Raw genomic sequence first — 27,924 nt, forward strand, 5'->3', positions numbered from 1 at the left:
GAATGAGCACCATTGAGGTAGCAATATCACCTCTTCAAAAAAAGAAGTTATACATTTTTGTAACAGAAGAAAAATGTCGAGAATTCTACTAAATCCTTGAGGTACGGGTGTTTTATCTCTTAAGAAGTTTATGTGGAAAAAGGCTGCACGGAGTCTCAAACGTAAATAGAAGAAAAAACAATAAAAGTATAAAAAAACATAATAAAAAAGGGCGGGGGTAGGAATTAAGAATGAATGATAAAGAAGTTAAAAAGGTTCTTTTGGAGGCTAAACAATATAATTTGTTTGTTTGTTTGTTTGTATTGTGTTTTTACGATGCATGGAACCAGTGGTTATTCAGCAACGGGACAAACGGCTTTACTTGACTTCTTCAGAACTACGTCGAGATTCGTGAACTTCTATCACCAGAAATACACATCTCTGACCCCTCAATAGAATGCCCGAGAATTGTGAACTCGCGGCCACCCAGGTGCAAGGTCAAGACCAAACCGACCACACCACTGGGGCGCTTGCGCGGTTTTCAAACCGTGCGAAAGGCAACATGATTTCGTAATGACCCGTTCAGGAAAACTCCTACTAACGAACAGGCTCTAGAACGCTCCGATATCTGAGCAAATAGAGACTGAACGAAGTAATGGCGGCAAACAAGATGTTAGGAGGTACACACACGCGATTTAAAATAATGAAGAAAAAGAACATTAGCTATAGTAGCAAAAAGAAAAAAAAAGGGGGTGTGGTGGGGGGGGGGGGCGGTTAATAAGCTTACATCTTTTATCGACTGAGATGTAATGCACATGGCAGGGAACTAATACCTAACACGACCTTGCAATTTTAATTTGCGTATAAGAAGCAAAGGAAGGAGCTGTACCCCTGGCTTTTCATCAAAATCTGTATAACGATTTACAACTTAGTAGTTGTATAGTAAGATAACTGCTATTGTACCATCACCTTAGTAATTCATCACCATTTTGAAATAATGAAAAAAAAGACTATGTATGCTTGTATACACACATGGCATAATTATTTTACCCAAAATTCTTTACATTTTGAAAATCCTTTCAGAAACTTTCATCCGAAATATTCACCGGTATTTTCACAAGCTATAAAATGTTTCCTTTTCCATTAGAAAAGTAAAAAGCATTCAATGAATCCGGGAAAAATCGCAAAAATATATAGAGAGAAAAAATACCGAACACTCCAAAGTTAAAAGATATTCTAAGATAAAAGTAACTGGAAATATAAGTTAAAGTGGGGAAAAAATAGTATTACTTTAGAAAACTGCAGCGACTGAAAATAAAAGGAGAGAGAGAGAGAGAGAGAGAGAGAGAGAGAGAGAGAGAGAGAGAGAGAGAGAGAGAGAGAGAGAGAATTTTGCAAAAATTCACAAGAAAATGTAGTTATATGTCAAATAAAATCATAGTACACCCTACCGAGAGGAAACGTCACTTTACTTCTGTCTGAAAATTTACTACTTCAGAGAGAACTGTTTTTTTTTCATGTATTAAAAACTGAACATATAAATAAAAAACAATCAGGTCTCCTCCATAACACCAAACTACACTCCCCAAAGTATTTCTCATCCAGTTTTCGGTTCCGTTCATTACTCAAGTGAGGAACAGGAACTTGTTCTCTTTGATGAACCACACGTGAAATATGCGGACACTAACGCAAAATTAGCGCAGGAGAATATTAGCATTACGCTGAGTTACATTTTCAAAAATGCAATTAATACTTTGAGAAAGGCGTGAAAAATGTCAAAGCTTCATTACGTAAAACGTGAAGAATGTCAACACACACACAGTAAACAACTTGGGAGAAAAATATGAGTGCCCCCAATGAGTAACGCGGCAAAAATGGAAATACGACTGTGAATATCAAGTGAAAAATGCCAAAGGTACGACGAATAACGTGAGGAAAATGTCGATGCTGCAACGAGCAACGCGTGAAAAATGTGACAACTTCCCTGAGGGCAATCACTAACACTTGCCCAGCGACGAATCAATAAGCTAAAGAAAAAAAAAAAATGGGCAATGACTTAACAAGCCAGTATCGTCCTAATGTTCCTTTGCTTTCGAGAACTGGGGCCATCAAGCAAGCAATCACAAGCGAATATTAACAGGGGCAAAAAGATGCCAGGTGATGCACGGCTTTACAGCTCCTATAAAGGTCGTAAACCGAACCAGTAGGGCGGGGGTTGGGGGGTTGGGGGGTGGGGTGGGTGGGGGGGGCTATGAAGAAGTGTGAGAGAAATCAGGCGCGGAATGACATCGGTGGGATTATCTGCAGATAACGACGGTTAAATGGAGGTCACTTCTCTTCTTGTAATTCTACAGATGAAGTGTTGCAAGTTCTGTGTGGAATGAATGCTTCGTGTATTTACTGTTGTCTTTTCCGCTCTTCCATATTTTCTACAAGCTATGCTTTATTTGAACGAATTAATCAATGAGAACTACGATAACAATAACATTATCTTTACATACTTCCTTTAGCAGCGTTTTCTAGTTTTCTGTGCACGCTCGCATGAGAGAGAGAGAGAGAGAGAGAGAGAGAGAGAGAGAGAGAGAGAGAGAGAGAGAGAGAGAGAGGTATTATTGAAGTGGAACGTGCCGAAGCTATACAGTTTATATCACATTACCACAGAATAAGCAGCAGTCCAGCTGTTAAAGAATGGAAAACGCTTATACAAATGATACTTCTTTACGAAAAATGTGGACAGAGTATCAGAATATAATTCTTTGAGATCAAAATTCCTTTTTTTTTTTTTTTTTTTTAATAACACCACTGAAGAAGCAAAAACTACAAACTAAAAAAAAAATGCACGCCCATTTCCTGCTAGTTAATAAAGTTGTACTATTTTCTTTTGCATATGTTTCTTAAACAGTAATTCTACGCATCTGGCATCATAACTAAGCGAATATACGATGACAGTAAATTCCCTTTATCTTCCAGAGCCGAGATTCTCTCTCTCTCTCTCTCTCTCTCTCCACAGCATCCCAACACCTATTTAAGAATGCTGCGTCAGAACGGATTCTCACTCATCCTTTCCACACATTTAGACCAGTGTATACAGAGCAGATGGCGAACTATTTAAGGCCTACATAACTACATGGAAATACGCGTTGAAAATATGCACGGAAAAATCGAACACATACGTAGCAGTACATTGCGCCGTTTCTTCTCATGCTAGACTAATCGTACATAGTTCCCATTTTTAGATGTAATGCTCATATTCTGAACTGACGTAATAGGGAAAGGTATTGCTAGGCTATAGAACAACCTTAAAGAGCACAGAATGATGACGTGGTCAGTCACCCACTGGAAGTAGATGTAACCAGCTGAAAGAAACAACTCATGAAGGGGGAAAACGTATATATATACGATATAATATATATATTATATATATATATATATATCGTATATATATATGTATATATATATATATATATATATATATATATATATATATATATATATATATATATATATATATATATATATATATATATATATATATATAAGGTCACTGGCTATCGCGCAAGTACGAATTCTGCTGGGGATGAAGCGCGCACTTTCACGCACACGCACACACACACTATATAGATATATATATATATATATATATATATATATATATAGATATATATATATACGCTATATATATATATATTTATCACATATATATACATACACACACACTATATATATATATATATATAATATATATATATACATATATATATATAATATATATATATCTATATATAACAGCGATGGAAAAAAACGGAAGGAAAACAACTCTCCTTGTTTTATGATAAAAGGAAAAATGAAGAAGGGGTCACTACGAGAACACAAAAAAGAAAAAAAAAGCATAAAAGACACCAGCAGAATGTCCTACCTACTCAAATGGGTCTTTAGGAAGGATTCCCAGGATCGTCTATAGGCGACAGAACTTGTGTTTAAGACAATAGAATCCGGAAGCTGTTGGGAATTTTTCGGGGGAGAAGAGATATTTCGAGAGAGCGATCCTCTTCTCGTTTATGCCGTCTCGTGTTTTTCCTTGTACGAAACAGCACACAGTGCATCACGCTTTCCGGCCTCTTCAGAGAAAAAAAAAGGTGAATTTGTATTTTACTGGCGTTTCCAATCACCTACGGTTCGCATCATAGTTTACAGTAATATCCAGCTACCTAAGATCTAAATCTTTCTCTAACTGCTAGGCAACATATATCGTTTCACCTCTGCCTTTTGTTTGTTGGTCTCTTTTTTTATTAAATTCCTTTTTTATTAGTGCTGTGCACAAGTAAAAGGATATTTCCATATTACTGACAACGAAGAAATTTTCTTGCGATATTTTTCTCAATTCCTTATTATCTTAACAATAAAGTGTAATATTTTTACAGTGCATACGACACGTCATGTCCAGTTCCAAGGATTCGTCTATATTAAAAAAAAAAGTCCATTTCACTATTTTTTTTCCAGTGCCAACTGATTTAATACATCATCTTCAAAGTACGCGTTATTAAGTGTCCGACTTGGGTAAAAAAAAAAAAAAAATCTAATTTTCCATCCAGCTAATTCTTAAGAATACAGGCTCAACGATATACTCGACGGTTCTTCCAGAATCTCTGCATATTCGATGTCTCTGAGCGTTTAAGGGATAAAGCTATCTGTCCTTTTAAAAGCTACGTTGGAGAGGACCCCTTTGGCTTTGCTTAGACGTGGTATCCAGTCTCGCCCAAGAAAGAAAATAAAAACTGACGTAATAAATTGCTTTTTCTGGAACAATGAAAAATTATCATCCAATAAGCTAATCTCCAACTTTTCAAACATTTTTTATCTATATAGTAACATCGTATGGTTCGGTAATCTTCACTCGCAACTAAATCCTCCTTGCTCAAAATTCTCTCTCTCTCTCTCTCTCTCTCTCTCTCTCTCTCTCTCTCTCTCTCTCTCTCTCCAGCATCAAGTGTCCACATTCTTTGTTGCTCTTGATTGATTGTCCTAAGGAATTTGAGATTCCGCCTGGATCGACCCAGCACATGGAAGGGGGTGGGTTTGGCGGGGGTGGGGGATGGGGGCGTTTGCTGGATCATTTAAAAAGGATCAAGAATCCTTCCATTATAGTACCAGTAGGCAGTTCATCGGTCAGTTAAAGGACCGGCATTATTGACAGGCTTTTATTTTTCGCATTACATCGAGAAATATCATGCTACACATACATATAAATTCTCATATTCAGCAAATAAATAGATTGCATTTGTTGATGATATATTTTCCAAACTAAGAGCAAAGGTGCATTTTCCAATAACAGGTAAACAGCTGCAAACATGTGTGGCACTAGAGGGTTTGCAACTCAATGGAAAGAGACTGGATCAGGATATCAGCTTGCCGTACTGCAAAATAAAACTTATTACTTTCAGGAATATCAATTCCCAGCTCTCAAAGAAACAAGAACAACAGCGGCCGGTAGGCGGGAATGACGCTCGCTCCCCTTCTCTCAACTGGAAGGAAGAGGAGGACCATATCTGTCAATCCACCGACTAAAAGGAAGAGGGAAATCTAAAACCTCAAGTGCCTCTAACAAGGATGAAACTGACACTTAATGAAAACATCATCAATTACTATTAGAATTGTATGTCGTACGTATCACCCAATCAAAAGTTACAACATTTATTTATATTTTACATAACCCTATTCTCTAAGAAAATAGACTGAAGAAAATGCTACCATTCATCTCATTGATATGGCGTGATCGGTATGGTATTGGCTTGCCTCCTCGACGGCCGCGAGTTCGATTCTCGGGCATTCCATTGAGGTTTAGATATGTGTATTTCTGGTGATAGAAGTTCATCCTCGACGCGGTTCGGAAATCATGTAAAGCCGTTGGTCCCGTTACTGAATAACCATTGGTTTCATGCAACGTAAAAGCACCATACAAAGAAAGCAAACAAACAAACTCATAGATGATTTTTATTTTCTGTGGGATATGATCACCCATCCACGAACCTACCAGATTCACCGATGCTTATCAGTATATGGAGGAAAGAGAAGGCGAAGAAACAGAATGCATTGACTGAATGGAACTTGTAGAAAAGCCTTAAGATCAAGGAAGCATGAGACTGTTTATGTAGGGGGCTCAACAGACTGCTGAGGACCCTCTTGTGTAGATGCTTGAGGCGGCTGATATTAATTAAAGAAGTCTTCCGCATACAAAGATTCCTCCCCTATTCATGAGCCACACCTCGTTGGAGAAAACATCTTGACCTTGAATGTATACCTATATATACAGTTTTACATACATAACAAAACCCTCACAGATATGATGTATACTTATATACAGGTATATACATACATTTAACGAAACCCCCACAGAAATGCTTTCGGCAAACTGCCTATTACTACAACCGAAATCACCATGCACGAGACGAGATGGGGCCATCCAAAAGCACGGGCCTACTTTGACATCCCCCTAAGGAACAGGGTCGTCACCTTTACGATCATGTCCTCGTCCAGGTCTTTTCTTTCCCGATCCCCGGGGTTCTCCCTATTGCATTCATGTAAGGATCCACAGACATAACAATAAGTTATTGGTTTCCTATAACTACGTTGGCTTCGATGACAGGGGAGAGAGAGAGAGAGAGAGAGAGAGAGAGAGAGAGAGAGAGAGAGAGAGAGAGAGAGAGGTCGGGTAGACAGTTTGAAAGGCCTTCCTTCCTTCCTTCGCGGCGATTGGTGGAGACGGCGTGTGGCAACTAATGAGAATCCGTTAATCTACAAGCAATGTACGATAACCCTCGGCATAGCGTGGGTTCTTTAACCACACTAGCATTATTCATCATTAAATAAGACGATGTATGCCTCTTTATTTTAAAAATAAATGATAATGGTCGAGTTAACTAATGTAAGTATAGATATGCTTATTATAAGTCTTATAAACAGGAGAAAGGAATTTAAATAGTTCTTGAATAAAAAACAGCTCTACTTTAGAAATATTCTCTTTGGTATATAAAATACTCAACCGAATTTTACCATGCCCTTTGGTGCGTTGCTCGCCAGTCTAAACAACAACGAGAAAACCGTCATCAGAAAGATAGGGAAGACTTTACAAGATTAATAGTGCTGAAGCAGCAGTAATTTTTAACAAAACATGCCTACGAGAGGGTCTCCTTCCGAAAATAATAATAATAATAATGTATTAATCTCTCTCGAGTGTCCTCGCTCCTATAGCCGTTAAAGAGACAATCCCCCTGCTACTGATCAGTATAATCGCTCAATTAAGTCACTTTTACTTTATAATTTATAGTTACTCCTTTTAAGTAAACACGGCCCCGTCCCTATTTTTGTGCCGACGCTTTGCAAATCACAATTTTCTGTCACATTTTCATCTTCTTGCAATGTTGCAATTCTCCTAAACACAACGTCGCCGTAATGTTGCACCATAGTATATTTCCACTTTCTGGTTTCGATTGGTGTAAAAACTTGAAAACTATGATATATCATTGCCTAAAAAACTTACACTTCACAGTGTAGTGTTTTCAAAGTAATTAGCTTTGTATATTGTGAAAATGACAAAACTGAATATGATAACTACCTCAAAAAAAGAAAAAAAATTACATAAATAGATAATAGTCCCGGAGACGACTACCTCCTAATTATGTTTCGTACGCGTATGTGACCGACAATTACGTTCTGCCATGTTACCAATGCAACGGGATCCTTTAAGCAAGTAATTACTTCTTGACGGGTTTCGACACCCTCTCAGAGTCCCCCTATTTGGTTTAACTTGCATCCTAGACTCGATATCGGCCTCATCTTTGATTATGTGACAGCACATTACTGAACAGACAGCTCTCATCTTTGTGTAGGTACAGTTGGGACAGTTTAAACCAACATTTAGGTATTTATACGATGTATTAAAATAACTATTGAATCACACCTCGGTTCTTTTCACCTCTTTAAACTAAATTATACCACATATTTTGTCCGGGCATTTGTGTAGCAAATATTGTCAGTCCTACAAGACAAATGATCACAATGTGCACTAACAAACGCAAGGTGGTTTGCAAACTTTTTTGCAAACTCTTCAAAACCAGTTTTATAAATGTTGTTTTGTAAATGATCAGGATGTGCACTAATAAACGCAAGGTGGTTTGCAAACATTTTTGCAAAATCTTCAAAACCTGTTTTATAAATTATCTGTATGTGCACTAACAAACACAAGGTGGTATGCAAACATTTTTGAAAACTCTTCAAAACCAGAATTATAAATTATCTGTGAGCACTAAAAAACACAAGGTGGTTTGCAAACATTTTTGCAAACTATTCAAAACCAGTTTTATAACTGTTGTTTTATAAATCATCTGTATGTGCTCTAATAAACGCAAGGTGGTTTGCAAACAGTTTTGCAAACTCTTCAAACCCAGTTTTATAACTGTTGTTTTATAAATCATCTGTATGTGCTCTAATAAACGCAAGGTGGTTTGCAAACATTTTTGCAAACTATTCAACCCAGTTTTATAACTGTTGTTTTATAAATCATCTGTATGTGCTCTAATAAACGCAAGGTGGTTTGCAAACAGTTTTGCAAACTCTTCAAACCCAGTTTTATAACTGTTGTTTTATAAATCATCTGTATGTGCTCTAATAAACGCAAGGTGGTTTGCAAACAGTTTTGCAAACTCTTCAAACCCCAGTTTTATAACTGTTGTTTTATAATCATCTGTATGTGTCTAATAAACGCAAGGTGGTTTGCAAACAGTTTTGCAAACTCTTCAAACCCAGTTTTATAACTGTTGTTTTATAAATCATCTGTATGTGCTCTAATAAACGCAAGGTGGTTTGCAAACAGTTTTGCAAACTCTTCAAACCCAGTTTTATAAATGTTGTTTTGTTTCTGGCAACCAATTTCTGAAAGGACAACAAATTTCGTGCGCAGTCCTCCTTGGAGCTGGTTTTCAAATCAAGATTGTAAAACTGCTCTTATAAAATGTGGTTTTCATGAACTCCTTACAAACAACAGGTAAACAAAATTCCGATGTTTCTTTTCTTCCCCCTGGAGTGCATAGAAACCGCGTGATGGCCAGTCACCTGGATGCTGAGGTGTTCCGTATGCAATTCCTTCCTCTTAATGAAATGATCATTCCAACTGCTTCATGAAATGATTTCAAAGTCAGTCAGGGAACCACAAACAAAATCCCTGAAGCGAGTTCAGTCTCCTTTTAAATCTGACTGAAAGACATACCCACTAAGTGCTCTAAGCTCTAGGAATTTCGTTATCGATAATGGCTTTTATTTCTCAACAATAAGACACAATGGAGTCAGAAACTGAAGTCTGTGTGTGGCTGACTTTGCTCATGAACAGTTTGTTAGGAATTTACAAAGTCGCCATAACTTTCAAATTCATGTTTATCGTTGAGATGAGAAGTTTCTTTTGAATTAAACAGCAGCGTCTTTATTATCTTTTGCACAAAAAAGGTCCATTATGTATCTAATAATAACTACCGGCCAGATGGTATCTCTCGCTACTAAGCAAACAAACACATACGCGCACAAACACAGTTAGACGATGATATAAGCAGTAGCAATGAATCACATGAGGATTTCAAAAGTTGCAAATGAACACCACCGCTCCTAGAACATAATATACAACGCTAAAAAGTAAAATAATAATCAATTACGTACAAAGTAATCTTGCTAGAAATAAAATATGCTTGGTTTACTAAGACCACAAAAAAAAAATGCTTGGTTTACTAAGACCGCAGAAAAAAATGCTCGGTTTACTATGACCACAGAAAAAAATAAATAGATAAAAAAATGCTTGGTTTACTGACCACAGAAAAAATAAATAAATAAAAATGCTTGATTTACTAAGACCACAGAAAAAAAATGCTTGATTTACTAAGACCATAAAAAATAATAAATAAAAAATGTTTGGTTTACTAAAACCACAGAAAAAATAAATAAATAAAAAATGCTTGGTTTACTAAGACCATAAAAAAATGAATAAATAAAAATATTTGATTTACTGAGACCACAGAAAATTTTTTTGAAAAATAAGACAAAAACTCAGCAATGGTGATATTTTTTCAATAACACCTGCATAGGTTTCCTCTCTCACGTACGGGTTAAGGTGTAAATTGAAGGATATGCAGAGCTATTCCTAAAATAGGAGTCAGAAGCGGTTTGTGTATCCTAAGGCACCCTTGAGAGAAGACAATTTGGAAATCAAATTAGAATTATGAGACGCACGAGTCCTCCTGTTAACCATATATCCCAGGAGATAAAAGGAATCGGTTTCCGATAATCGACGATTCTGTTACAAATATATATCTTAGGGTTAACACTAGCACGTGGTTACATCCAACGAAGCGCTTATTATACTATATATATATATATATATATATATATATATATATATATATATATATATATATATTAATATATATATATATATATATATATATATATACATACATCGAGCTAAAAATGTCCTCTATACCAATTCGCTGTACCTCGGAATTAATATATTTATATATGTTAGCCGAAGGGGTATTTTTTAATTGATAATAATTTCGTAATTTCGTCCTCTCGTGGGTTTGAACCAGCGACAGCGGACAGAGGAGAAATCATGACTTCAGTGTTTGTTACCAACTGGGCCAACAAGTGAGGTTGGCCCATTCGATAACGTCACTGAAGTCCTGATTTTCTCCTCTGTCCGTTGGGCGTTGGTTCGAACCCACGGAAGGACGAAATTATTATCAACTAAAATAAAAAATTCCCTTCGGTTAGCATATATGAAAATATATCCATTCAGAGGTAGAGCTAACTGAATATATAAATGTGTGTATATATATATATATATATATATATATATATATATATATATATATATATATATATATATAATGGTACTTGAGTATAGTGTGCATGAGGGAGAGATGGAGAATAAACTTCTATACACCCTTTTGGAACTAACACAAATTCTAATGTTTGAAAATCTGTAGCAGTACCCTATACCAACATCCAATATCAGATTTTCGTAATTGGCCCAGAGGGATAGAATGATGACGCTTCCCACTATTTATATATCACAATGTCGCCTCAATCTTTACATTATAAAACAGGAAAAAAAACTTTCCACACTAAAGTTATCTACCTACTAAAATCAAATCCTCTGGTTTAAATCTACCGAGAGGTGTTTGTGAGGACAACAGGACTATCAAATAAAATATGAAACAGATTCAATTTGAGCTTATAAAGATGAATTTCGTATCTGGACAGAAACACAGAGAACAAATCATATAATATTCAGGGGCATTTTCCTCAGAGACAGAAATTCTTGAGAAATGTACGCAGCGCATATTCCCTTTTAAGGCGTGATACTATTCAAAACCCTTTGAAAGTTCATAGTTAAAAAAGGGGACAATAAAAAAATTAATTTAAAGTCACTCTCTCTCTCGCTCTCTCTCTCTCTCTTCTCTCTCTCTCTCTATCTCTCTGCCTACGCCTTCTGTGAACCCAAATGTGAAATTAAGGGAGAAATACAACCTGACATTTCGATGCTGTTGATTTTTCCCACTCAAGATCTCAAAATGGCCGAGTTCCTGCTGATGTGACTAAAATGTGAAAAGCAAAAATTGGATGAAGGGTGGCGAGGCTCTCCATTTTGTATGAGGGCGGGGGGAGGGGGGGGGGGGTGGGAGGCGGGGGGGACAGAGAGAGCGAATCACAAGGGTGAGAGAAGGAAAATGAAAATATCTCTTTTTTACCTTGGAATACCACGGGATTTATCTTAGTTTTCATACTATGACCGCCAACACGTTACCAATAGTATCAACGTACGAAAATTTTATAAAATGACTAGGAATGCACGTAGCTGCATCGGCGGTAATGAAATTATATCTGTTGAGGGACAATGATCTAAATCTACGGGCATAACCAGCCCCGTTTCAGTGAATACCTTCTCATCCCCACCCTCTTCGGAGGGGGAGCGGGGTTAGGTAGGATGAAACCCCATTATAAACCATCTTAAGGGTCCCCACTATAACCCTGCCAAGTTTCATGCCCATCGGACCAACCGTTTGGCTGTGATTGAATGACAGACGGACGGACAGACATAATGCCCATTACAGTAAGATATCTGATTAAAAGATGAGTAATGAAGTGGAATATTTTTATCGTTATTTTACACCTTTTCCCCTTCCCCCCCCCCTTCTTTTTTCATTAGAACTTATCTGCTCAAAAATTTAATTATTTGCATAACTGCTAACAAAATGAGACCTATAAAAACGATGCACGTATCGAACTAAACCTATTATACGTAAACTTAATTAAGAATGTTTTTCCTATGCTGAAATTCACCTATAAAAATTTAAAGAACCAAGAGGGAGAAAGATGAAACTCACAGTTCTCTGATAAAAGGAAATGAGAATGTTTTCATTTCCAAATACTCATTTCACGAATACATAAAATATACAATGAGGCGGTGTGTATCTGCCAGTCAGAATATTCATCCCTTTACCTGATAAAAGATAGAGGTCGTAAAATGAAAAAGGATTTTTCGTATACATACATACACACACACACACACACACACACACACATATATATATATATATATGACTGGTAAAAATATTCTGTAACAACAGAATTCCATCTAATAAAAGGAGCCCATAAAAACACCAAAATGTAGAGAGAAAAGTACTATATTTCAGAGACTGCTGTCTCTCTCTTCAGGTATATGAATGAGAAAAGTTTACAGAAAAGGTGGTATTTATACCAAGAGATTCGTCCACAAGTAACCAATTTAGGTCACCCCCGCTGATAATCTTCCTTTAATCTTCTTAAGCGTTGGTTTGAATGAACACTGCGTCGACGATATCTGATATCCAATTCCCTTTTGAGATGTTCATTACCTGCTTCTCTTTTATTGAGGCCGATTCCATCATTTGACTCTTGTACCGGCAGTTGCTGCTATAAATTACACGTGACATATTCCAGTTTATTTACAGGTAAATCACTTCCCCAGAGATTAATACAACACAAACGGTCAGTTAGGTATGGACAACAGAACTCGGCTATTTTCAACCATATAAATGAACATAACCATAGAATAAACTGGAATATGTCACGTGTAATTTATAGCAGCAACTGCCGGTACAAGAGTCAAATGATGGAATCGGCCTCAATAAAAGAGAAGCAGGTAATGAACATCTCAAAACGGGAATTGGATATCAGATATCGTCGACGCAGTGTTCATTCAACCAACGCTTAAGAAGATTAAAGGAAGATTATAGCAGCGGGGGTGACCTAAATTGGCTTACTTGTGGACGAATCTCTTGGTATAAATACCACCTTTTCTGTAAACTTTTCTCATTCAATATAACTTTTCTCATTCATAAAGTACTATATTTCAGAGACAGCAGTCTCTGAAATATAGTACTTTTCTCTCTACATTTTGTGTGTTTTTTATGGGCTCCTTTTTATTAGATATATATATATATATAATTTATATTATATATTCTATAATTATGATACTATTATCTCATATATATATATATATATATATATATATATATTAATCACGTGGGATAAGGTGGCTGGGATCAGGGATAGTGGAAATGAGTGGCTTTAATTTGGACCTAAGTGCAGATTGCAATATGACTAAGTTTGCCACCTACTACTGAAAAGAAAAGAGAGATCCCTATTGAAATTAAACTACCAGAACTACTAGAATGCCCCATTAAATACATATAATTCACTAAAGGGGATCAGAAGAAATATACAGAAGCTACAACAGAGCTCCCTGGTACTCTCAGTCATAGTAATAGGTATCAAGCACAAAACGAAGTGATATGATACTGCAGTTATATACACTAAACCAAACTGGTTAAATTCATAAATTCAGAATTGAAAAGGGATCATGAAGCTTGCAAGGGATTGGTATAGGGGCACTCTTCCTACTGGGTTTCAGGTGTGATTGACCAGGTATGGAACTGGTAATGTCAACTGAGTGGCACTTTTGATTTACTGAAGACACACAACCGGAACACTCACGAACGAATCTGCAATGTAGGGATTGTCGTAACACACAAGGGAATGACAAGTGAAATTACATTGGATAACACCAAGCGAAATACTGACACTTCAGAAAGTGAACTCTACATGTGGCACATCACAACTTTATCACAGTAACAGCTGGTATCGTTACATTAATTAGTTTTTCACTAATTTAGATTTGCAAATTTACTGGAGGTCGCCCAGCAGAAATCTCAAAGGGAGATTGGAAAGTTAAGGGCTTAGAGAACAGCAGATCAGCATGAAATAAAGAATAAGAATATGGTGAGGCCAACAGACTTCCATTCATTTTACCTTAGCCCATGGGCCAGACGTCCATTAAAGTTTCTGCAGTGAGCAGAAACTCTAATGAAAATCAGTGTTGTAATCGATCCCAACCCAGGGAGAAAGTGGCTAGAGAATGAGATGTGCTTCTGGTTACTTAGTTCATGCCATAGAGGGTCGTCAGTGATGGTATGCATGCCCACCTTTCCCAAAGGTGCAGCATCAATAGAGTTGGGTACAGACTTCTTGCCAGTCCTCAGGCACTGGCAAGTAACAGGTGCTTGCGTGGACACACTAATGACCTATAACATTTCACTGACATAGAGGGAGTGTCATCTAGGCGATACGCCTGTCTGGCAGCAGTTCCGCTCTCCTTGACTTGAACTCCTGCTACTACTACTATTGAGTCACTTGTCAGACGAGGGACAAAAGAGGCATTATCGTCTTGTTGTGACACACACGGCTGGCCCACTACCAGTGGTCTCATTAGGAAGCTTCAATTTTAACAGGTAATCTGGAATGGAGATTGAAGAGGACCTGCACCACCAAAATGCAGGAAAGGAACACAAAACAGATCTGAGATTTTTGAGAGTGTGAAGTACTAAATTAGAGGGGAAGCTACTTGAGGGTTACAAGGGCCAAGTCAGCGGGAAACTTAACATCGAGGATGCAGGTGCAAGGGGTAAAATGGTGAGGACGGGTAAAGACCACTCCCTAACGACTGACCGCTAATGACAATGACCCCGAGTATTCTTTTAAAAGGGGGTGGACAGGTAAAGACCACTCCCTAATGATTGACTGCTAATGACAATAACCCGGGTATTCTTTTACAAGGGGGTGGACAGGTAAATACCACTCCCTTACGATTGACCGCTAAATGACAATGACCCCAGGTATTCTTTTAAAAGGGGGTGGACAGTTAAACACCACTCCCTAATGATTGACCGCTAATGACAATGACCCTGGGTGTTCTTTTAAAGGGGGGGAAGGGGGGGGGGGGGGCGAAAATGGTTAGGTTAGCACGTGGGGCTTCCGCATTAAGTCAGATGGGAAATCCTAAAACGACTTTCAAGGCAGTACTATAGCTATTCTTCTCCAAAATGACATTGGGGAAATGCCCCAGCCCTTGGGGACTTTTCAGGATATGGTAAAATAAGGGGTACGTGATTTTTCAAAAGAAGTCGACGCTCCTTTTCTCTTACAATCCTGAACTACTTTCCCCAAACTCTGCATCTTTTTCAACTGCTTAGTTATTTGAGGGAAGGAAACTGGGGAAAGCAAACGTCTGAAGGACGTTTGTGACAATATATATATATATATATATATATATATATATATATATATATATATATATATATATATATATATATATATATATATATATATATATATATATATATATATATATATATATATATATATATATATATATATATATATATATATGGGGGATACAATCCATAATTAAGATCAATCCTCTTGTAGTTTAAAGTATATATTTCTTGTACAGGATTAAAGCTTTCGACCATCAACTGTAGTCTTGTTCACTAAAATGTGATATGTCACCTGAAGGAACTAACAAGTAAGAGCACAAACATTTGAAAAAACAACGGTTAGGTAACAAGCTAGTTTATATTATGAATGATCAGGCGGTTGAGCCCTCGTTCTTTCCAGAATTCGTCTTGATCTTCGTGGGGGAATGTTTCTATTGTCAACTGCTTGTTCTCTGCTGGTTGGTTGTTGGTTTGTTGGAGAAATGACCTGAGTGGAGTAGACAGGAGAGGAAGCAGCATCGTTATTGGGACATATATTTCTAAAGTTTGAAATTTTCCCTTTTCTACATATCTATCACACAAATAGCTGTATTTTCTGTAATACCAGTATTTCCTGCAAAGGTCTCGTTTAATGAAATTAACGCCCCTTCTACTACTCGTCTCAAAGTCCTGTCGTTACATGCAAAAACAACCTTTGTACCTTTAAAATTTATTGCGTGGTTTTTCTCCCATGTATGTTGCGCAATTGCACTGTATGAACTTCCCCTTCTGCAAGCAGCAACGTGTTCTTCCTTCTCTTATCAATGGAACGTCCGCTTTCTCCCAGTAACATTCATTGCAATCACTGCAAGGTAGTTACATATACTCCTACATTCTTCTCTATTACCCGGGTTATTTTTAATGAGTTTCTTTTTGATTGTACTGTTGTACTGAAAAACTATGTTGAAGCCGTTCTTTTTTTCTTTTAAGCTGCCTAGATGATGGTCGAAAGCTTTAATCCTGTACAAGAAATAATATATTTTTAAACTACAAGAGGATTTTATTCATTGTGGATTGTATCCCCATTTACCTTAGAGGTACGACATAGTACCTGGCTTCTGCATATATATATATATATATATATATATATATATATATATATATATATATATATATATATATATATATATCATAAGTTAAGAGGAAACAGCTGATCTGAATCTATTTAAACTTTCCGCGACCCTTGGAAATCGTTTTGTTGTTGTATTCAATACTTTCTATCGACTTTTCAATCTGTTTTGCCTTTCTTCTTCTCCTCTGGCTGGCTGATAAGTAATCCGTTTATGTCTCTCTTATTTTTACTTCCTGAAGAATATTGAAATTCTTCTTCGATGCCCTTTACAGCGTTCGTTTTTCTAACCTGAGAAAAATCTTCTGACACTATGATATAGTGATGTGATAACTTCTCAACTGAATTATTGGGTATTACTCACCGTTGACCGAAATGAACAAACTGAAACATTCAGATGAATAATTAACGTCAAATGACTCATATGAATCATTCAGTCGATGAAGGCAATATTCCTATCTAAATTCGAACCGTACTATTCTATGAGTATTTCTTAATTCATTTAGAAATCTTCCTATTAGAACTCGAACCGTTCTACTCTGCGAGTATTTTCGTTTCATTTGTATACAGGACACCTTATCAAACCTTGTCACAAAACCTAACATGTAAAAGTAGTACTTACTCAATGCAAAAGAAAAAATGGTTGGGTGGGGGAATCTATAAATAGAAATAAAAAAACAAAAAAAAATAAAGGACTAAGTTCATAAGGCTCAAACTTAACTTGTTTTGCAAGAAAAATGGTTCTTATCGGACAGAGGCACCCGAAAGGGATGAATGAACTTGTACCTTGAGAATATTCGAGCAGGATTTTCTCATTCAAAAGACTGAGTTTTCAGTTCTCAACATTCAAAAGAGAATCTTATTGCGACAAGGAATAATAAGAAGGCAGTATCATTACGATAACTTAAAAGGCTTTTAACTCTTGCACTGTTTTGCCAAGCAGACACACTTAGATCTTTTATATTAGGGGGGTGCCACAGTGGACATGCATTCATGCTCATAATATTTCCTGACTTTATTTTACAATGTTATTAACGTCTGGCTTGCGTCTTGAGTGTACTGATGCAAGTAACGCAACTGGTTCAGAAATACTTGTTCGTGAACAAGATTTGAAAGATTATTGTTATATACCACAATTCGATTTCAGTTTTCGAGTCGTACGGAATTTTCAGACGAATAGGACAAAGTTTTACATCATCATCAAGGCTTGCAGAAACAATACCAGAAGGATACTTAATTTCACGTTTTGTTTCATCAGTGACAATGTCATAATTAAGCCGTCTATACTTCTATACTCATGATCAGCAGTGAGTTGTAAAAAAAGACGTAAAAAAGGGGAAATATCTCTTAAATCCAGACGTTTTTGTGCTAAAATAGGAGACAGGAATCAAAAGACTTCTATGAATCCTGTTTGTTTCGAGTGTTCGTATGCCAATCCAACTCCTTCTTTTCCACCGGTGGTATTCAGCATATCGAAAAAGAAGCCCAAAAATTACTGTGTACAACGTGTTTACTTATAGGTATTTACATTTTATATTATTCAACACTCGAGTACTTTCAGGTCCTCTCTGTGGCCCTTTTTCAAGAGATATGTAAGTTGTCAGGCTGGGGCAAGGCCCAGCAGTTGTAAATAAGTAAACATGTAATGCACAATAATTTTGTGGGTTTCTTTTTCGATATGCTGAATACCACTGGTGGAAAAGAAGGAGTTGGATTGGCATACGAACACTCGAAACAAACAGGATTCATAGAAGTCTTTTGATTCAGCATATTTTTGCGAGATTTCATCTATGATTTTGTAACTGCTGTATTTTCTATCTGAGAAGGACGATGCTTCAGTAATTCAGGATGCTTATTCAGGCGAATTTAATCGTTGTTGGCACACATTTCAAATGCAGTTTACTAGCATACGTCTTGAATTATGAAGATGAGGAATAGGAGGCATTTCTGCAGGTATTGTAAGCGGCAATTGGAGCTCTTCTCTCTCTCATCTCTCTCTCTCATCTCCTCTCTCTCTCTCTCTCTCGCTCTCTCTCTCTCTCTCTTTTATATATATATATATATATATATATAATATATATATATATATATATATATACATAAACATCAAGCGAATTTTTCTATAAGTGGGTGATTCTAAAGACTATACAACATAACCGGCGTTACTATACACTATATTTAAACTGTTGTATCACCAGTGAATCCCCTTTGCTATAAATACACTTCATAGAAATATATATATATATATATTATATATATATATATATATATATATATATATATATATATATATATTTATATATATATATATATAGGAAGTTTTTCCTGATGAATATCAACATATCTAAGCAAATAAACAGAACTAATATTTACAAGCAAAATAGACAGTAAACAATTACCAAATCACAGCCCTATCGTCTACCTATGTTTACGTTATAAAACTTCAGTACATAGCAAAAGAAAAAGACATAGTAATATCGGCTCGAAAACGCCCCCTTTGATAAATACGTGGTGCACCAGTACTCTTTTGTCAGACAGGAAGTGCAAGCTGGGAAATGAACGTAAAAACGTAAGTTTGGTTTTTTTGTTTGTTTGTATGGTGTATTTACGTTGGTCATTCAGCAACGGGACCAACGGCTTTACGTGACTTCCGAACCACGTCGAGAGTGAACTTCTATCACCAGAAATACACAAATTTCACACCTCAATGGAATGCCCGAGAAACTAACTCGCGGCCACCGATGTGGCAGGCCAATACCATACCGATCACGCCACTGAGACGCTCATAAACGCGTAAGGAAATGCATTACATACCCGGCTAAGAAAGTTACTTTGCGCTTGACCAGAAAAATCTTGGAATAAATTATTTAAAATAGGAGGATTTAACTGTCAAAGTTATGTATATCTTAGTTTAACCAGACCACTGAGCTGATTAACAGCTCTCCTAGGGCTGGCCCGAAGGACTAGATATTTTTACGTGGCTAGGAACCAATTGGTTTTACCTAGCATCGGGACCTACAGCTTATTGTGGTATCCGAACCTTTTAAGTTGAGAAATTAATTTCTAATCACCGGAAACCAGTTCCTCCGATTCCACGTTGTCAGAGCCGGAAATCGAACTCGGAACTACCGAATCGGTAGGGGAACACGTAAATCACTCGTCCAACGATGAACTGTCAAAGGATAAAGGACAAAGTCGAAGTAGGCTGAGAGCTCTCTGCATTGATATGTGCTGTACAGGGGCGTAACTCACGGGGGACGGGGGTGTGTCGCCCCACCCCCCAAAGTTCGAGTTAGGGAGGACACTATACTCGTTCCCCCCTAAAATAAAAAAATATTACACTCAAATATCACACTCCTACGAAGACAAGACAAGGAAAATTGAATTATTACCCCTTAAAAACAGTGTCTTGAAGTTTTCTTTGAACCTTTCAAGAAAATTTATATAAGTTTGAAGAACATTTGGTATATTATAAAGTATTTTAGATATTTATTCATAATTCATTTAACACCCACCAGCTGAAGAGCCTCGCTTCGCTCGCCGCCCACCCCATTGCCTCCCCCGTATAACTTTTTGGAACTAGTTACGCCCCTGGTGCTATATATAGTATATATTCATTGTGACAGCTGACGAGTGAGTTATAAGTTTACCAACCACCCTCACTTGTTTTTCTTAAAAGGATGCTCTTCTGCTAGTTCGTTGAACCTTAAGCCATACTAAAAGTACAATAGTTTGTTTGTCTTTTGTTTGTATGGTATTTTAACGATTACGTCGCATGGAACGCAGTGGTTATTCAGCAACGGGACCGACGGCTTTACGTGGCTTCCGAACCAAGTCGAGAGTAAACTTACATCACCAGAGATACACATCCTCACCCCTCGGTGGAACGCCCGAGAATCGAACTTGCGACCACCGAGGTGGAAGGATAATATCATACCGATCACGTCAATGAAGCGCTTTACTTCTTCTTTTTTTTCCATGATGTCAACTGATCCCAACCTCACACCGAAGCCAACATTTTATATAGTACCTCAATTCGACAGAAGTTGTCAGTCATTAATCAACAGGTTTTATCGATGAACATTTTTCTCGCTTCCCGCTCAAGTGCAAACGAAATTTGTTATTAAAAGAACGATTAAACATTCAACAGCCGCTATTTTCTTTAATAGCTTTTTTTTCAATATCCTTCGTTTGTCCGACCAGACGGATCCGAGAGGGAAAAAAAAAAGATTTCCGTTCTTTAAAGAAAAAAATGAAATAAAAGAATTTGACATTTTCGATACCGAACCGCCGGTCTATCGGATTTCCAATTTCTGTCTTCGCAAACAATTTTAACTTTTGACTTTTTTTTTTCAATTTCATTAGCAAATCGATTTCAGAATTTTTGGGAGTGGCTACGCTCACTCAGAAACTACACTTTTTGCGAATAAGGAAAAAAAAAATAGAACGAATATATATTCAATTTAGTTTCTGGCAGAGTAATTCAGTTTTTCTATTTGATGTAGTATTTCTTCCTCGAGAAGTTTCTTCTATGCTTTATTCAATGTAGAAAAGAGTTTCTTCTTTAACTGTATACATACGATATGTGCGAATGCGTACATTCCTTTGTTTGAATTCTAGTGAAAAATAAATTAGGTCAAGGATAATTCAACTGAACAAGACCGTTCAAAGAACAAAAAAAAAAGAACAAAAAAACAAAAAAGATTTCATATATCAGTATAAGCTTCAGTCTACGGAATAAAAGGTAAGATGGCTAAAAATGTGCTGAACTGTAAAAACTCCAAAAAAGCTGTATGCGGGCAGACAAATAGCTGCCTGGAAGCGCTCGTCCGGATTCTTTCCATACTGTTCATTTAATGAATATGACCGCTAGAAAGTATGACATCTCGTAGGTATAGGAAGCCTTTCGGTTCCTGCTTGTTTGTATGGGTGTTTTTTACGTTGCATGGAATCAGTATGGTTATTCAGCAACTGACCAACTGCTTGACGTGACTTCCGAACCACGTCGAGATTCGTGAACTTCTATCATCAGAAATGCGCATCTCTAACCCCCTCCATGGCATGCCCGAGAATCGAACTCGCGGCCATCGAGGTGGCAGGCCAAGACTATACCGATGATCGATAACAAATGGTTGGATCAATTGGAACTCAAGATTATACGACAGAAAGTGTAATTCTTCGTCGTCTGGAGGTCAACAAAAGATGGAAAGATAAAGATGGAAAAACCCTTCACCTACCCTTACGTACAACCCCAGTGTCCCTAGAAATAAAAATGGGGTAAAGCCATATTTAATTCGCTCACATACAGAATCAATTACATCAGCCCATACGTGAAAAATCGCTCGGATGTAAAACACGTGCCGGAAATTATTACTGACTGGACCGTAAAAACAAGTGGCAGATTTCCTCCGATGTATTTCATTCTTTTGCCATATCGGCAACTGAGTCATAATTGCATCCCATTAATGGGAGCAATAATCATCAGGGCGGCTCGCCACTTACAACGCTAAAAGTGAAGCAGATTTAATGCGTATAATGCATTAAAACCACTTCATTGAATTGGGTCTATTCCTATATACGTAATGCAGTCGAACAGGAGCAGGCGTTTAAAAAGTTGCCCCTAACTTCCAATGAAAGTTTTTTTTTTCTAACTTCCAATGATAGTTTTGGAGGGTTTATCTGGCGTCGCAAAACTATCAATAGCAGCACAGCAAAAATTTCATTCTTAAATGTTAAAATAAGATATTTGAGCAAATGTTGTGAGTATCATGCCCGTGCACATATATTCTTACAAGTCGAAAAACTTGTGGTATTCTGTGGATGTTACGTTGATAAGGATTTTACTAAGTTTAAAAATTTTACTAAGTAAAGATAAAGATTTTACCAATTTTAAAAATTTTACTAAGTAAAGATAAAGATTATATTAAGTTTAAGAATTTTACTAAGTTTACACATTTTCGTATGTGTAAACTTGCTCTACATATGGAAAGAATATCTATTTGGAATTGAGTAAAAAAAAAAATATCAATATTTTATTCGACAAAGAAGCCTGCACGTCTTACCAACAGAAGACTTTAAACGGAGAGAGAGAGAGAGAGAGAGAGAGAGAGAGAGAGAGAGAGAGAGAGAGAGAGAGAGAATTGGAAACAATGCATTACACACACACGCAATGGAAAAACTAGCAGTCCCCCTTAAAACCTCTGTAATATGTTCGACAATTAAAAAAAGATGAAACCCAAAAACGTTTTCAATGAGTTTCATAACAATAACCGAGTTACTTTAATGACTCGTTAACATCAGGTAAATGCGAGGATGAAATTATTATCAGCTAAAAAATTCCTTTCGGTTAACACATGAAAATATATGAATTCCGAGGTAGAGCGAATTTGATATTAGAGGCCACTTGTAGCTCGATGTCTGTATATGAATCGCGGTGATGTGATAAAAAATTCATATATATACATATATATACACAAACATATATATTCATAATCCATACAATTGGAATCCCAATCGACCCTGGCAGCTATGCGTATCAAATAACTGAAAACTACAACAGTCAGGGAAACCATATAATAAAGTCATAAAGAAAGCATATTTTCTCCTACCTATCACTTGTATTGGCTGTGTCTGCTTATATACATGAATTAAGATTGATTTGTTTTAAGATACATGAAAATAAGAAAAGAAACGAAAACGAACACAACGTTTGTAAATGTCCCGGTAACAAGACCAGATTTTAAAAAGTGTTGTCTATGTACATTAACTTACTGTCAGCACCAAGGCTTGAGATACTACCCCTTTCCGGACTCGAATTGAATCCTATAGTCTATTTTGAAATGCTTCTCACCGCACTGTTATCAACGAGGGAAAAAATGGCTGATAGACTGGTAAAGTGAACACGGCATATTTCTGTAAATTTACTGTACATGATTGGAAGATTCGAGCATTGATAAGTATATATATATATATATATATCATATATATATATATATATACATAATATATATATATATATATATATATATATATATATATATATATCAGTGCTCGAATCTTCCAATCGTGTACAGTAAATCTGCAGAAATATGCCACGTACAGTATATATCTATAGAAATATGCCAAAATCAACGTTCTGAGAAAATGACGGTTTTTTTCGCGAAAAGACTGGTTCTTACAAAAACGGTATCAGCTCGTAATCAGTGAATTCTTTTCGGCCCTCTCTTTGTGGACCACACCAAAACCAGTCAAGGCAGAGGCCATTTGCATACAACTGACGCAGCGAAAGGCTTTCTCTTTGATTAGGTTAAGGGAAAATCATCAGTGTGCCTTTTACTTAACAGTATTACGCAAGAAAAGTTTTTTCTTTTATTTTGCTTCAAGTTTTTACTTTAAAAAAAATTCTGCAGCATTACCGGCGGTATGTGACAGGATAGCTAACGCTATCGGGCGCAGATATCATCAGTGCGATATAAAAAATGCTGGCACTCTGTCTCTGTCTCTGTCTGTCTGTCTTTCTCTCTCTCTCTCTCTCTCTCTCTCTCTGGTAGGAAGACTCCAGTGCTCTACCATTTACTAATGGCATCCCAAAAAAACTACAAACACACACACACACACACACACACACACACACATATATATACATATATATATATATATATATATATATATATATATATATATATATATATATATATATATATATATATATATATATATGCATTTTCCAATTACGTTACATATATCTTAGCAATTTTCTTGCGAAAATATATAATAATTAAGTGACAAAATAATCTGCACTCGCTTTATATATGAAATGTGTTCACCGTCTCTCTCTCTCTCTCTCTCTCTCTCTCTCTCTCTCTCTATCTCTCTCTCTCTCTATATATATATATATATATAATATATATTATATATATTATATATACATTATAATATATATATATATATATATATATATATATATATATATATATAGAGAGAGAGAGAGAGAGAGAGAGAGAGAGAGAGAAGAGAGAGAGAGAGAAGATAGCTATGAAAAAAGAGACGGGTGGATTCCAAACCTGAGAGGTTTCGCATACAGTTCTTGTTGTCATCTGAAATCCAATACTTTTCTCAATCTCCAACTCTCAGGCAAAAGACGTGATTCTATTCTACGCAAGTAAATCTCCTCAAAGGGGAGAGAGAGAGAGAGAGAGAGAGAGAGAGAGACCAGAGAGATAGAGAGAGACCCGGGACGGTTCAGTGAACACATTTTATATATAAAGCGAGTGCAGATTATTTTGTCACTTAATTATTATATTTCCGCAAGAAAATTGCTAAGATATATGTAACGTAATTGGAAAATGAAAGATTTTGTGCATGAGTCTACTTAAAAGAATTATATGTACACACACACACACACACACACACACACACACACAATATATATATATATATATATATATATATATATATATATATATATATATATATATATAAACTGATATCTAGCTTTCATCTTAAATTTGGACGTATTTATTCCGTCTTTTTGTTTAAAGATATTTAGTCTACAAAGATTAAGTCAACTAAACAAACAAGTTATATCTTTTAATTCTTACAAAGTTTGTTGTTGAACACATTACTTATCAATATAGTTACAAACAGGTCACAAACACATTCGTATATGTATAATGTGAATGTATGTATTTATACAGTACACAATGTATGCATAAATACATACATTCATATATACATATATATACATATAGACATATATATATACATATATATATATATATATATATATATATATATATATACTATATATATAATATATATATATATACATATCCATATCTTTACTTAATCTATACACGAGGTATAATGTGCATATATATATGTATATATATATATATATATAGGTATATATATATATACATAAACAAAGTATTTTATGCTTGACTAAAATGTGTCCTGTATATTATCCTCGTAAATGTAAACATATTTGGTTGTGTATACATACACATATATATAATATAAATAATATACTGTATATACACATATATACACGTATTTATATGAATATACTATATATATATATATATTTATATGTTCTGCTTAAGTTAGCAAAGACAAAGGGAACCGCTTGCCTTATAAGCTACCCAGCAGAAAACATAAACAAGAGAGATGTAAAAGTGCTCTTACATTATAAGTGCTAATGAGTTTAGACCCAGTCCGGAGAGAGAGAGAGAGAGAGAGAGAATTTCAAAGATATCAATACAAGAAATTTCGAGTAAGTCAGAGCAACACTTCATATTACTGAAGCATAACTCAGAAGATATCAGAAACAACCCCAGTCGCATGTGACTTGAAATGGAGTTCCCTCAATGGAACAAAATAAACAATCAAATGAGGCGCCTACGATTTTCCAGCTCCGCTTCTTCTTCTTCTTCTTCTTCCTCGCAGCCTATCTCCGTGGTTATTAAACCCCGGGGAATAAAATTATAGCCATCATCGCCTCGACTCTCATATATAAAGGAAATATGCGCTATAATGGCTCCATGGTGTTCTCTGTCTTATTTTTTTTATAGTTATATATCATTTATCATTTTGTAACGAGTATAAAAAATACAAGACATTCGAAAGCAAGAGAGGATTTTGTATATTTTAAAATAGCTAGATTTCCCGAAGGGACGTCGCTAGGTATACATTCATACACTAAAAAATAAATTTCAATAAATGTTCCCTAACTGTAAATGCTGATGACTAAATAAATCTGTTTTACAATGTAAACAATTCACATTTCAGTCATCAACCCATACAAATGGAATCCTAACAAGATGTCAATCCGTATCGAAGGGGGCAACCCAGTACAATAAAGCCTATCATAAACATTTGTGAGCAAAGTTATCGAATTTATATCACAAACACAAGTGAACGAGCGTTAGCGAGCATTTGGAAAATATCTCATAACCGTACGATAACTCTGGTTAAAACTACAACAATAAGTCGTTGTTGACGTTTATTCAACCTGTTTGTAAAGGTAGGTTTACACCTACGCACTTTTGTGTTGCGGCCTGTTACGGCGTGGGACCGCAAGAAACCGCACGAAAATTGAAGCGGTGGGGAGAAAAATGACCGTTATTGGGCGGCGTGGCGTGGACCCGTGCGATGTGTTATGGGCATGTTACGGCGTGTTGTTGCGGTGTCTAGCGAAGTGTTAAAACGGCATTGGTGAGCTTTTACGGTGGTTGTTGCTATGCCAGGGCACGCGCTCTTGCGGCTTTGTTACTCCGTGTAGCGGTGTGTTGTGGATGGACATAACAAAAATAATTATACAAAACAAACATAAAAGCATAGAATGTTTAAGAAAATGAACATGAAAAGCATAGAATGAAAGAAAATGAACATGAAAAGCATAGAAAGTAAGAAAATGAACATGAAAAGCACAGAATGTAAGAAAATGAACGTGAAAAGCATAGAAAGTACGAAAATGAACATGAAAAGCATAGAATGTAAGAAAATGAACATGAAAAGCATAGAAAGTAAGAAAATGAACATGAAAAGCACAGAATGTAAGAAAATGAACATGAAAAGCATAGAATGTAAGTAAAAAAAACAAGAAAAGCACAGAATGTAAGAAAATGAACATGAAAAGCATAGAATGTAAGAAAATGAACATGAAAAGCATAGAAAGTAAGAAAATGAACATGAAAAGCACAGAATGTAAGAAAATGAACATGAAAAGCATAGAATGTAAGTAAAAAAACAAGAAAAGAACAGAATGTAAGAAAATGAACATGAAAAGCATAGAATGAAAGAAAATGAACATGAAAAGCATAGAAAGTAAGAAAATGAACATGAAAAGCACAGAATGTAAGAAAATGAACGTGAAAAGCATAGAAAGTACGAAAATGAACATGAATAGCATAGAATGTAAGAAAATGAACATGAAAAGCATAGAAAGTAAGAAAATGAACATGAAAAGCATAGAATGTAAGAAAATGAACATGAAAAGCATAGAATGTAAGTAAAAAAAACAAGAAAAGCACAGAATGTAAGAAAATGAACATGAAAAGCACAGAATGTAAGAAAATGAACATGAAAAGCACAGAATGTAAGAAAATGAACATGAAAAGCACAGAATGTAAGAAAATGAACATGAAAAGCATAGAATGTAAGAAAATAGAATTTGGGACTTGGTTTACATCATAATATTTT

At 36.0% G+C, this 27,924-nt stretch overlaps 1 protein-coding gene across 3 annotated transcripts in view; it reads right to left on the reverse strand.

The window, feature by feature from the left end:
- Positions 1–27,924, reverse strand: part of LOC135217000 (spondin-1-like) — a 958,013-nt gene that overhangs the window by 419,810 nt on the left and 510,279 nt on the right. The gene's annotated exons all lie outside the window — the stretch shown is intronic.

This window comes from Macrobrachium nipponense, chromosome 7 (assembly GCF_015104395.2).
Source record: "Macrobrachium nipponense isolate FS-2020 chromosome 7, ASM1510439v2, whole genome shotgun sequence".
Classification (NCBI taxonomy): domain Eukaryota; kingdom Metazoa; phylum Arthropoda; class Malacostraca; order Decapoda; family Palaemonidae; genus Macrobrachium; species Macrobrachium nipponense.